The following is a 13,112-nucleotide window of genomic DNA, read 5'->3' as shown; positions in this document are numbered from 1 at the left end:
ATTCCTAAACTTTTCATCATGACTGTGAAAATGATGTAAATTGGATCTGAATACCATTCCTTTTTCTTTATTGATCCATTTTTGTCTGTGTGTCTGAGGGATAAGCAAGGGAAGGGGGAGAAAGCATCCCTCAGAAAGTAAAAGTGAACTGATATGAAATGTCTCTCATAAGAGCACACATTTCTCAGGATATGAAATTCAAATGAGTGGTGTGTGACATGCATAAAGATGAGCACATTTTTGTCTCCCATAGCGCTCCTGAGAACCAGTTAGTTTATGCATGAAATGGATTGTTTGGGATCGAATAGTGTGGGGCCAAAGAACTCCTCTGCATCTTTAAAATAAAATTGCAAATTAAATGAATCAAGGTGCAACATATAAAATGATGTAAGCATTCTGCTGAATTTAATTGGATTCTAATTAAATTACTTGGAGCAAGATGAATTAGATTGTTTTTAAAGCACATTTTAGATAAACTTAATGAAGTTCTGTAAGTGAAGAAGGTAGAATGAGCTTTGTTTAATAACTTGGCTGCTGGTATATTACATTGCCATGACTAAGAGGTCAGACTGACCTTGGGTCATTTCTTCCTTCAGGGAGACAGATATCATTTTAACTTCAGAAAAACTGGCAGAAAAGAGAATTGGCAATACCTTACATTGATAGTAACATAACCTACTTAGATATTTAGCAATGGGTTTGTGCCTATACATGTTTTTCTTTGAAGATTTTGAGTTCCCTGCTTTTGAAATCATTTCTAAGAAGTAAACTGGGTCTAAGATGAATGTTCCCAGAAGGGTGCTCTTCTTATTTCTAGAATTCCCCATAGGAGATTATGTCAGAGGGAAGGAGGCTATACTAACATCAGGAGAACATGGATAGTACACAGTTGGGAGAAGTCCTCAAACTATGATGGCTTTACCAGGAGGAGGCACCTAGATTAATCCCTTCATGCCACTCAGGAGGCTACAGATTTGTAGGAGAATGCTCTGATGGACCATCTAGGGCAGTTGTGTTCAAGCATCATGGTTCCCAGCCTGTACAGATTCTTTTGCCCAAGGGAGGCACAAAGTCTACAGAGCTTTAATTCTAAGGGGCAGTTTAGGCTTAGAGAATATGCACCCTGCTAGTGTACAGGATTCACGCACTACACATGAGACTCTGGTTTATTTGCTCTAGAAGAGTAGGCAGGATTAGAAATAATGGATGAAAGGGTTTAGGATGAATTTCCCCAGAGGAGGGGAGGGGAGGTATTGTAGGAGCTGTGGGCCTCTTCCCACAGCCCGGCCCCTGGCCACCTGGCTAGCTTATGCCCCGAAATAACAACACACAAACTGTATTCATTTAAACACTGCCTGGCCCATTTCTATTAATGTGTGTAGCACCGAGGTGCGCTTACTGGGAAGATTCTAGCCTACATCCATGCTGGGTGAGAGCTTTATCACGTCTGCCCGGGAGAGGGGAGCATGGCGTCTGAGCCCACTTCCTCTTCCTCCCAGCATTCTGTTCTGTTTACTCCACCCACCTATGTTCTAACCTATCAGGGCCAAGCAGTTTCTTTATTAATTAACCAATGACCTTCCTCCATCAGGGAGGGGAGGAGGGGGAAGGGAAGACAGAGGAAGAGAGGGAAGGGGAAGAAAAGGGAGGAGAGGGGATGGGAATGGAAGGGAAGGGAGGAGAGAGGAGGAAGCCTTTTCTTTCTCCTAATAGCTCAAGATTTCTTCTGATTGCAGAATCAAAACAGTTTGGATTCAGGTTTGATTGGTTTTGTTACATTTTGTAGAGCAAAATATCTCTGTACTTCCACTGTTGCAACATTTATTTTCATTCTGCTTTGTAAGTCATTCGTAAGTGAAGAGCCTTGCTTCTTTAAGAACAAAAGTACCTGGTTGTTTTCTAATCCCTTTGCAAATGCTCATCATTTTATTATGGACAAAGGCTATAGTTCTTTTGGTTGGAGTCAAGGAGGAGTAAATTCAGAGGAAGATAGGAAAGAGGCAGAGAGGAAATGTCTAGAGATAAAAGAAACTTAACTGAAGTGAAAAAGACGAATAATAAATAACAAGGGATCATATGTAATAATAGCAGGAAAAAGAGACCTGTCCTTATGACATTCATCTTTCCCAAACATCAAAGCCATGTGACTAAGGGCCTGCATAAGTTATCTGGCCACTAATGCATTGGTAGTGTCTCATGTCCATTCTTGATACCTAGCCAATCCAAGGAAGACAGGATAGCAAGCCCTTTATAGAGCAGAACAGGGGGACTACTCTGATACATATTTCATAAATGTTTCTTTTAGTGTACTTTTCTACACTCCCAGTTCTGTCTGAGATACATTAGGAAGAGATAAGAGACACCACTTTTCTTATGATCTTGGCCTTTCATGTTTGGCAAATAAATCTTTGGTTTACTTAACAGCACCAGAATGCATCCTTTGCTGTTTTCCATTTTAGTTTTATGAAAATATGTACTAAAGTGCATCACTGGCAGGGACCGGGGAGATAGCTTAGTGGGTGTGCTTGGTAATTTTGTGTCAACTTGACACAACTTGGAGTCTTCTGAGAAGAGGGAACTTCAGTTGAGAAAATGCCCCCTGCCCCAGATTGAGCTGTAGGCAAGGCCTGAGGGGAATTTTCTTGATTGATGGCTAATCTGGGAAGGTCCAGCTCACTATGGGCAGTGGAGTCGCTTGGCAGGTGGTCCAGGGGTATATAAAAAAGTAAACTGAGTGAGCAATCTTGGAAGAGTGAGCCTGTAAGCAGTATTGCTCAATAGCATCTGCTTCAATTCTTGTTTCCAGGTTCCTGTCTTGTGTTCTACCCTGAATTCCCTGGATGATGGACTACTACAACTGTAAGCTGAAATAAAGCCCTACTCCCCAAGTTTTTCTTTATCACGATGTTCCATTACAGAAGCAGAACAAATGAATCCAGGAGGTAAAACACCTGCCACAAAAGCGTATATAATACAATTTAGAAACCCAGCACCCTATTTCTGCAGGGAGGGGTCCCCAGCATAAGCTGGATAGGTAGAGTGGCTAAACCAGTGATCTCTGGGTCCAAGGCAATACAATATACAGGCAGGAAGCAATCAAGAAAGTTAGCATCAGCAACCTCACTTTGCACATGCATCTGCACACACATGTGCACTCATGCACATGAAAATATAGACATCACAAACATGCTCCCACACAATACACACTCACCACATAAACATATACACACCCATAAACATATGCACTTAAACCCATAAACATACACCAAATACATACACTCATGTACACCACACACATGCATATATGTACACCATACACATAAGCAGCATACCATGCACATCCATGCATGCATACGACTACAGGTAAGCATTTTAAAAAATTTTAAAGTGGAGAGGTAGAAGCAGATAGGTTATGAGAGTTGGCTTTCTGTTTCTACTATGACAACACCTGGTATAGTCAACTCAAGAAGAAAAAAACATTTGTTTAGTCTCATGTTCCAGAAATACCAGGTTATGATCAATTGACCCCTTTTCTTTGGCCCACAGTGAAGCAAAGCTTCATGCAGATACACATGGAAGAACAGAAACATTTATCTCATGGCTATGAAGTCAAGAGGAAAAGGAAAAAAGAAGGTGGAGTCACACTATCTCTGCTGCAAGCAAAAACATTTGTGACCTAAAAAGCTCTCACCAGATCCTAACTTCCAAATACCTACCAATAGCACCTTCATGGAGCCCAAGACTCAACACAGGGAACTTAAGGATCTAAACCATAGCACGGGGTTATGAAGAAGAGATGGGGTATCATCCTCTACTTCTACAAATGTTCCTTTGCGATCTAAAAATTATGTCCCAACTCTGATGACATTAGAAACCAATGGAAATCAAAATGCTTATTCCTACCAAAGCATGCACATTAGCATAGAATCTTAAAAAAACACAAATCTAGACAACTGCACAAACACGGAGGTATTTTAACTGATCTATGTTCATTATTTCAGCACAATGGGAACAATTGCATGTTCACATCACTTCAAAGATGAATGATATACACCATACACATACACTCACATACACCATACACACACACACATATGCATAGAACATTGTGCTCAATAAAGATAGACTAAATGCAAGACAAGTTACTGAATTCTTTACAAATGCTCTAAGGTAGATGAAGGCTTTTACTAGCAACAGAAAGGTTACCCCCCTGACTCTTACACTGTGATCAACTTAGAGCAGTGGGGAAGAGATCCTACAAGCAAATGGGAAAGAGTGTGGGTGAGACTCCATGAGACTTCATTCTCAATAACCACACTATCAAAATGATAGCAATAATCTAACTGCCTATGACCTTTCACATCTTGGGCTTCCCCTGAGTTCTGTACACAGAATGGTAACATGGGCTACGTTGAGAGGATATCAGGTAGACATAATAATCTAGTTCCTAGGCTTATGAAAAAGGTCTGAGTAAGGACTTTTCTATAGGCATCTGGCAGAAGAAAACAACACTTTGCACTTCCTTTCCTTCCTTTACAGAAACACCTGGAGGGCATCTGGTGATGGAAATATATTGGCAAGAGTATGAATTTTGGATGTTATATATTTATTTGGGGGGAGGAGACCAGAATCACCTAAATGTGTTGTTCAAATTTCAACCTCCCCTCACTTTACAAGCAATAGAGGTCTTCTGAGAAATAAGAAGTGAGTGTTTAATCTGTGTATGCACAGACAGATGCCAAGACCCAACTGGACTGTAGAGTGAGCTGGAGCTTCTGCCTAACAGCCAAGTCAGATGAAGGACCTGTGCAAGGTCCCCACCTTCTCTCCCACCTCCACCTCATGCGGAAGGCTAGCATCAGTATCAAAATGATTCTGACAGCAGGCCTTTTATAACATTTAAATACTCTCTTTTATTTCATACGCATCTTTTAGTCAAACAAGAAACACAATGTTCCTCCATAGAAACAAAATGCAGAATCCAAGTAGCACTGAAGTTCATAAATGGTGACTTAGAGAAAACGTTATGATTGATGGAGAATGTAACTTGGAGACTACTTTGAAGTGACATAATGGTTGTTAACCTCTTGATTTGCTAGCACATCAGTACTTATGAGTCTGAACTGAAAGTTAGGTGTCTTGACTTTTAGTACCTGGGAAGTTTATGGGTCTGTGGTGTACTTGAACACTAAAGACAATAGTGAGACCAGTGTGCTTTCTCAGTACCCTGAAAGGTGTAATCCTACTTCAGAACTATAGCTAATGAAGAAGAGAATATAAGCTCAAGAGGTGATGTCTTCACTGTAGCTCTCTACAGACAAGACTCCATCTACTGATAGTCTCAATACAACAAGAAGATGAAGTAACATTCCAATTGTAGTCTCGGGTTAAACATCATGGAAGAGGAAAGCTTGGAGGTTAGGATGAAGAGAAACAGGAAGAAAGGGACTGACCTAGTGTTCATTTTTGCTGCACTATGAAAGGAAGGAACAGCAAATCTCTAAAACTGCATACTTCATTTCTAAGCCACTCGTGAGGCATATGAGCGTTGGAAGCTTTTCTTACAAGTAGGAAATCTAATGGGGCACTAACCCCAGAACAATCTACCTACATGGTCATACTCAGACACCCAGGCAATCCCAACCAGCTTTCTGTGTGCTACTGACCACATCAAGTGACTTCCAAATTCACCTTTGGGTTGTACTAATTCAACTCTGCCTCCCTTGCCACATTTGCACAGGGCTCAGCATGTCTTACAGACCAGCCTTCATCAACCACCTGCTCTTATGAAAAGCTCATTTGTGAACCGATATATTTCTCCTGACTCTCAGGCTCTGGAGTGCAGAATCAGAGCTGGAATCAGCCATTGTTGCTAATCCCCTCTTGCCAACTGGACTTGACAGATGCAAGAGAAAGCGTTCCAAATTCAGTGAGGAATATTTCAGTCACTAATGAGAGATAACTCATGAGAAGAAGCAGCCACATGCCTTTGCTCCTTGAAGCAGACATTTGCTCGTCATACTTGGTGTTTCTAAGTATCGACCATCCTCTTAAGCAATTCACCTTTCAACATGGCAAAAAGTCCTGTCCTGCATTGGCAATTTCTCCTTCTCGTGATCCTGGGTGTGTCCTTCACCTAATAGATCTTCACTAACTTCAGAGTTTATAAGGCTTTGGAATTCCAAGAATGAGTTGTTTTATCTTATAAACAGTCAGAAAGGACACATACAAACATCCGAGACTCATACCAAGACTGCTTTGATGGTCTCAAAGATACTCGTGAAAGAAAGGTATCTGGACATAAGGAACAAGCCTTAACAAGAAGGGTCTCCATGGAGAGAAAGACAACATTTGTAGAAAGCAGGGTGCCATGTCTTACCTTGTAACCACCCAGTGCCAGGCACTGGGTGTTTATGTTGTGCCCACAGTTCTGAGGTCTTATACATGGAGACGGTGACAACCCAGGCTAAAGCAGGAATCCCACTTTACGTCTCTGTTGCTACAGTGAAACACTGACCAAAAGCAATGCCAAATCAAGGACAGCCAAAGCGGGAACTATAGCAGCAGCCCAGAGGTAGGAACATAAGGCGAGACCACGGGGAAAAACTGCTTATTGGCTTGCTCATTCTGCCTTGTTATACAACCCAGGACCGCATGCTCAGCGATGAGACTATCCACAATAGGCTAGACTCTATCCTACCAATCAGTAATCAGAAAATGCTCCCACATATGGCCACAGGCTGATCAAATGGAAACAACTCACCAATTAACATCTTCTCTTCCCAGATGTCTTTAGTTTGTGTCTCGTTGACACATTGCTGACAGTGCAGCAGGTGTATCAAGCCACCAGAAAACTACCAAACCCCTTTGTTTAATTGTTTTAAAATTCTGGGCACTGAGAAGATGGTTCAGTGGGTGGAAGTTCACAAACCTGGCATCCTGAGTTCAGGTCCTCAGAACCTATGTGAAATTCAGACACAGAGGGAAGTGTCTGGATTCCTGGCAGTCCTATAGTGAAGTGATGGTCAGAGATGGGAGAATTCCTGAGCAGCTTACAGACAGGTCATCTAGCCTGGAGTGCGGAAAGCAGCCACAAACAAGGTATAAGGCAGGGACTGATAGCCAAGTTTGTCCACTGCTCTTCATACAGTGTGCACATCACACAATACACACACCACACACACATTGCACATTACACAGGCATCACACACACATGTCACATACATATATTACACATACACGTCACACACACACACACCACATACACCACACACACATACACTACATACACCCACACACACACACATACTGGGTTGGTTGGTTTTGTCAACTCACACAAACTGAGAATAATTTGGGAAGAGGGAACATTAATTGAGTAAATGCCTCTATCAGCTTGCCTATAGACAAGTTTGTGGGGTATTTTCTTGATTAGTGATTAATGTGGGATGGCCCAGCTTACTGTGGGAAAGTGCTCCTAGGATGTAAAAGAAAGTAGGATGACCAACTCAAAGGAAGCAAGCCAGTAAGCAGTGTTCCTCCATGGCTTCTGCTTCCGTTTTTTGCTTTTAGGTTTCTGCCCTGGGTTCCTGCCCTGACTTCCTTCGGTGATGAAGTGGAACCTGAGAGGTGTAAGAAGAAATGAAACCTTTCCTGCCCGCATTGATTTTGGTGGGTGGTTTGTCACAGAGGTGATAAACAAACACAAACACACACACACACATAAGAATAAATACTTTTAAAACTTTGTAACCATGAATATCAATACAAAATGGTAGTCTAAATATGTATTGCAAAAAGGAAAAAAGAAAAATGCACAACTGTTTCTGGTTGATATTTGAAAGTTGATGTCTGTAAAATTGCATGCAAAATGAAAATCAGGAAAAAACATCTCCTTCTGGGTAATTCTGAGCACTGGAATATTCCTTTACAGTAAAAATTGGCCTATTTTACTCTAACAATATGATTAACCTTTCAATAAACTTGTTCTTTGTGAGAATTCATTTTTTCCTATCCAGAAATGTTGCCATTTATACATCTAAAAGAACTACTTTTATTGGATATAAATGGCAGGGGGTTTGTTGTTGGGGTTATTTTTGGGTTTTTTTTTTTGTTTTCTTATATATCTACTAAATATAACTCTGCCTCTAAAATTGGAAGAAAACAGTTTCTGAAGTTGAGGCAACAGTTTTCTGCTCATTCACAGAACCGAGAGAACATGCTTTTGCAGCTGGGTGTCATTTAATTCTCTTCTTTTCTTTTTGTGTTTTTCTTTCACCATCAGACAGATTCTGATGTGGACTCAAATCTTCCCCAGGATCCAAGGTCCTCTTGGTACTAGAAAAACCCTCAAGTGTATTGCAGACACCTCTTATTCTGCTAAAACCACATCACTTCTGGACCTACCCCTCCCAGAGAAACTGATTCATTTTTGGCACAACTTGTATCCAAGTGTACCTCAGGGAACCTTCTGGAACCATCCGTCTACCCCTTCCTTCCCTCCAGTATAGAAAACACTTCAGTCCTACACTCCTCAGCCTTCCTTTCCAACCTCGTGTTTACCTTGAGAAGCAGCACACACCCACCTGGCCTCTGCTGCTCAAGAAAAAACTGAGATTCCAGTCAAGGCCAAGGAGATCAAGGCAGTGTGAAAACACCAGCATGAGCAGGACACAAACACACAAGAAAACAATGGCTGTAGCCCTGGATCTTGACAAACCAGGACACATTTGAAGATGAAATCTTCCAGATTTTGCCCAAACCATACCCTATGAACAAACACCTTGGAGCATCTAAGACATGTCAAACGACAAAAGAAAATAAAATGAATACTCAATCATCCTTGCTCGAGAAAAGTGAGTTATTTTGGCGATCCCAATTTTTGCAGAGACAATAACAATCATCATAACTAACATTCTGGTAGTACTCAGAAAGCGCCAAGCACTTGAAATGTTTTCCGTGAACGGACCCGACCATTTTGTCATGTTTGTGTGGTGCTTAACCTTGATCTTGTCTGGACTGAAACTGTCCAAGGAGACAAATGAAGCACCTTTCTGAACATGAGGATCAATTTACTTTAAAGGAGGACCCAGTGCAAACATGGGCGGTACTGTCCTGTAGGCTGTGAACAATTTACCCCTGCTCCTCCGAGTCACTGTGAGGCAAACTCTTCCACACCATACCCTTGTCGTGATAGACCCCAAACTCCGAAACAGTTATTCAAAATAAATTCTTCCATCCTTAAACTATTTTTCTTGGCATTTTTCATACTGGATAACAGGGCAGTTATTTATACTTTTCTCATTTTGCAGATGAACAAGCAGAAACGCAAAGCAATTAGTAATTTGTATAAGGTCCACAGGAAAACCTCTGTATGTATAAACACAACTGATAGAAATCCAAACTCCAGCTGAAGGCAACAACAGATTTCTTAGTTATAGCCCACATCAGTCAATCCACACGCCCCACCTAACACAGAGACACATCAGTCAGGTGGGTTGCTTTTCTTACATCATCACTTTTCAAACAGATTTGTTTGTGTTTTACTTGTGTCATCTGTCTGCAGTGTGTGTCTGTGCACCACATACATGCGTGGTGCCTGGAGAGGCATTGGATCCCCTGGAACTGGGGTTACATACAGATTATTGTGAGCCCCCCTGTGATTACAGGGAACTGGACCTGTGACCTGTACAAAGCCATCCCGACAGCCCCATATCATTGCTTTAGTATTCTTTTCTGTCATATATTTTACTCTCGTGAGTTTTCACTCTGAGAATTTTTGTGTTCCTTGACTACAAAATGATATGAGATAGGATGGGATGAGGAAAGAGCTCGTTCTGAAAGTCCTTTGTTGGTCTGATTGTGTTTAGTAAAGTAACCACTAAATAGCAGCACCTGGTCTTTAACGTATTCACTAGCTGTTACATCACCTACTGAGCCCTTAGAGAACAGCCTGTGGAAGGTGGCTTGTGCCCCGATACTCCAAAAGGTTTTGAGGTTTCTTAACTAAAGACTGAAATGTTACATAATATTAATTATTTTTAGAAAAACACACTTAACACCTACCCCCAAAGGCCATTGGTTATAGCATTGCAATAATGGTTTGCCAATGAGCGGGTAAATGTTACCAATATATATTTTTAAGGATTTGGGTATACATATATGGGAATAATTATATAATATAATATAATCAAGGATGGAAAAGAGGGCACTTGTCTGTCTTGGATGTCAGAATGTAAAATTCAACGTCTGCACATGCTAACTTTGCTCTATGTATATTCACCAAGGTAGGAACAGAGACCTGAGGTTAAACTGGTGGGCAGTGCTTGCCTTACTAGCCGTCCCATGAACTGAGCATCAGCATCTGTGTTGGCATTCTTCATTACAATCAGTCATCTCTTAGCTGAGAATTTAATGAGATCAAAAGATAGGAACTTTAGACTTTTATCATGGTTATTGTTCATAATAATAATAATTAGAAATGACCAAAATGTTGCTATGACTTGATGTTTCATTAACTCATGGAGCTCAAAGATTAGAGAGTGATTTCATATTATTGGCAAAAGTTATAAAGATAAATAAATGATTAACCCATAATATCAAACTAAAAACATTTCAGAAATTCTTTCTGGGCCTTAACTACAGGTAAGCATATTTTATGCACAATAACAGATCTTTTCCTCATTTTTTTTCCTGCGTATCACATTATTGATACATAGGTCAACAAATCAATCAATGATTTTATTTTGCTGTTAAATCTATTCTATTTCACTGAGTTAAATCATGAAGAGCTTGGGAAATGTGACTGATGAAATCAAAACACTGTGTGTTTAGGGAAACGTGACCTTGAACTAACACATTATAATATGCATGACGGCGTATCACTGTCTTTTTACTTCCCATGGGAAATGTTTTATGATAATTAATTGGAAGGCTAAAATACTCTGAATTAGCTGCATGAAAAATTCCTGATTATCCAAAATAAAATATTTATAAAAATTTTACTTGGTCTTTCTTTGCCTTTATTGGCTTTAATTCTGCAACTTTGATTAAGATGATTTATAATCTCCAATCCCTTTCTGCAATCCAGCTCCAATCCTTTCAGATTATATCACAGTATAAATAGTTAAGAAATAATGGTGCCTCTAACATACTAAATAAAGGTAGTTCTCTGAATACAAAATTGCAGGCAAAAATCAGGGGCACTGCCATAAAGGGTGTATGTTTCTGTACTTCTGAACACTTGGCATAGTGTGATATGACAGGTTGTGTGCTATGTATTTTCTGTAATCCATTTCAAAGCCTAAAGTTGTATTCTTAGATGAGGACCGCCTCAAAGAACGCAATATTCCACAGTCAAGCAGAGTTTTTGTCACTAGATTCTGTGGTAGAAACTTTTCATTTTGCTGATGAAAATCATTAAAACTGGTACTTTCTAAATATCCCAGAGTAAAGTAAAAATAATACCCAAAATATATTGAAATTATAATATGTGGCAAGTATTTACAGAGCATGTTATACTTACTCATTTAGTTTTCATGATATCCCTCTAAGTAAGGGATATCATTAATTTCCAAGTTATAGATAAGAAAGCAGCTAGAAAAATCCAACCCTTTACCCAAGGTTTCCAGCTAGGAAGATGAGGTGCTTTAAAAGAAAATGGCCCCCAAAGGGAGTGGCACTATGAGGAGACATGGCCTTGTTGGAGGAAGTGTGTCACTGGAGGGGTGGGCTTTGAGGTCTTTTTCTCAAGCTTCACTCAGAATGACAATCAGTGGACTTCCTGTTGCCAGCAAGATGTAGGACTCTCAGCTCCAGCACCACATCTGCCTGCATGCTGCCTTGTTGTAAAGAGGGCCTGCTTGTTCATCCTGGCTGCCCGGCTAGGTTAGCCCCAAAATAACCACACAAAAAATTGTATTAATTAAATCAATGCTTGGCCCATTATCTCTAGCCTCTTATTGGATAACTCTCACATCTCGATTCAATCCATTTCTATCAATCTGTATATCGCCACATGGCAGTGTCTTACTGGGAAAGATTCAGCATGTCTGTCTCTGGCGGCTCCAGGGTGTCTCTCTCCTACTCCACCTTTCTTCCTCCCAGCATTCAGTTCTGTCTTCCCCAGCTACCTATGTTCTGCCCTATCAACTAGGCCAAGGCAGTTTCTTTATTCATTCACCAATGGAAGCAACACACAAACAGAAGGACCTCCTACACCACTTCCATGCTCCCTGCCATGATCATAATGAACTGAATCTCTGAAACTGCATGTGAGCCACCCTCAATTGAACGTTTTTTTAAATAAGAATTTCTGTGACCATGGTGTCTCTTCACAGAAAAAAAAAAAAAAAGCTCAAGCTAAGAGACAAGACAAATCCTTCAAGTTTCCCATAATATAAAACTACTACTGAAGGCTATCTAAAGCTTTAAGATTTTGACTTCTAATGAATTTTGTAAATATATGGCATACTGTGTAGAGCTACACTGTTTTAAGGGTTGGGGAACTTAATATGAAAGTCAAGGTAACTGGAAACCTAGCAAAGAGAAAAGGTTCTGAAACTCATCCAGTGTTCTCGTACTCAGTTAGAAGCCTCCTAAAATAAAGAATTTCTGAATTATTGTTTGCACATCTACTTGATGCTGTCCTATGATTCATGGTAGATGGTAATTTAGCTGCACTATGTGTCAATCAAGTGTTAAGTAGGTAAAGACTGTTCCTTTGATTTCACTGACTTGGTATTCATTATATTCATAATTTTAAGTACTAAGGTAAGGACTTCATAGCGTTGATTTTCGTCTTCCTTTCATAATATGGGTCCAGTGTACTTGCAGCAAGTTCTGTTGATTCATTCTCAGCCTCTTCCCAAACCATGCCGTTCCACACCACAATGCCAGTGCTCTGGTCCGTGCTACCAGCTTCCTGATGCAGATTCCTCTAGCTCTGTCTACAATCCCTTCCAATTCATACGTGGCAGCTAAAGGGATCTTTAGGAAATGTAAGGCATCTTGCTTATAATAACGTCTTTTGTTGGCATTCTACAGTTCTCCTTTCTCATTGGCTGAAGCCTTCCTGATGCCTGGATAGCACTTCCTGTCTTGCCCCCTCCACTGCT

General features: G+C 40.5%; 1 protein-coding gene across 1 annotated transcript in view; it reads right to left on the bottom strand.

The window, feature by feature from the left end:
• Positions 1-13,112, bottom strand: part of Slc35f1 (solute carrier family 35 member F1) — a 431,638-nt gene that overhangs the window by 182,032 nt on the left and 236,494 nt on the right. The gene's annotated exons all lie outside the window — the stretch shown is intronic.

Source organism: Microtus ochrogaster, linkage group LG9 (genome assembly GCF_000317375.1).
Source record: "Microtus ochrogaster isolate Prairie Vole_2 linkage group LG9, MicOch1.0, whole genome shotgun sequence".
NCBI lineage: Eukaryota > Metazoa > Chordata > Mammalia > Rodentia > Cricetidae > Microtus > Microtus ochrogaster.
This window is presented reverse-complemented; position numbering and strand designations above follow the sequence as displayed.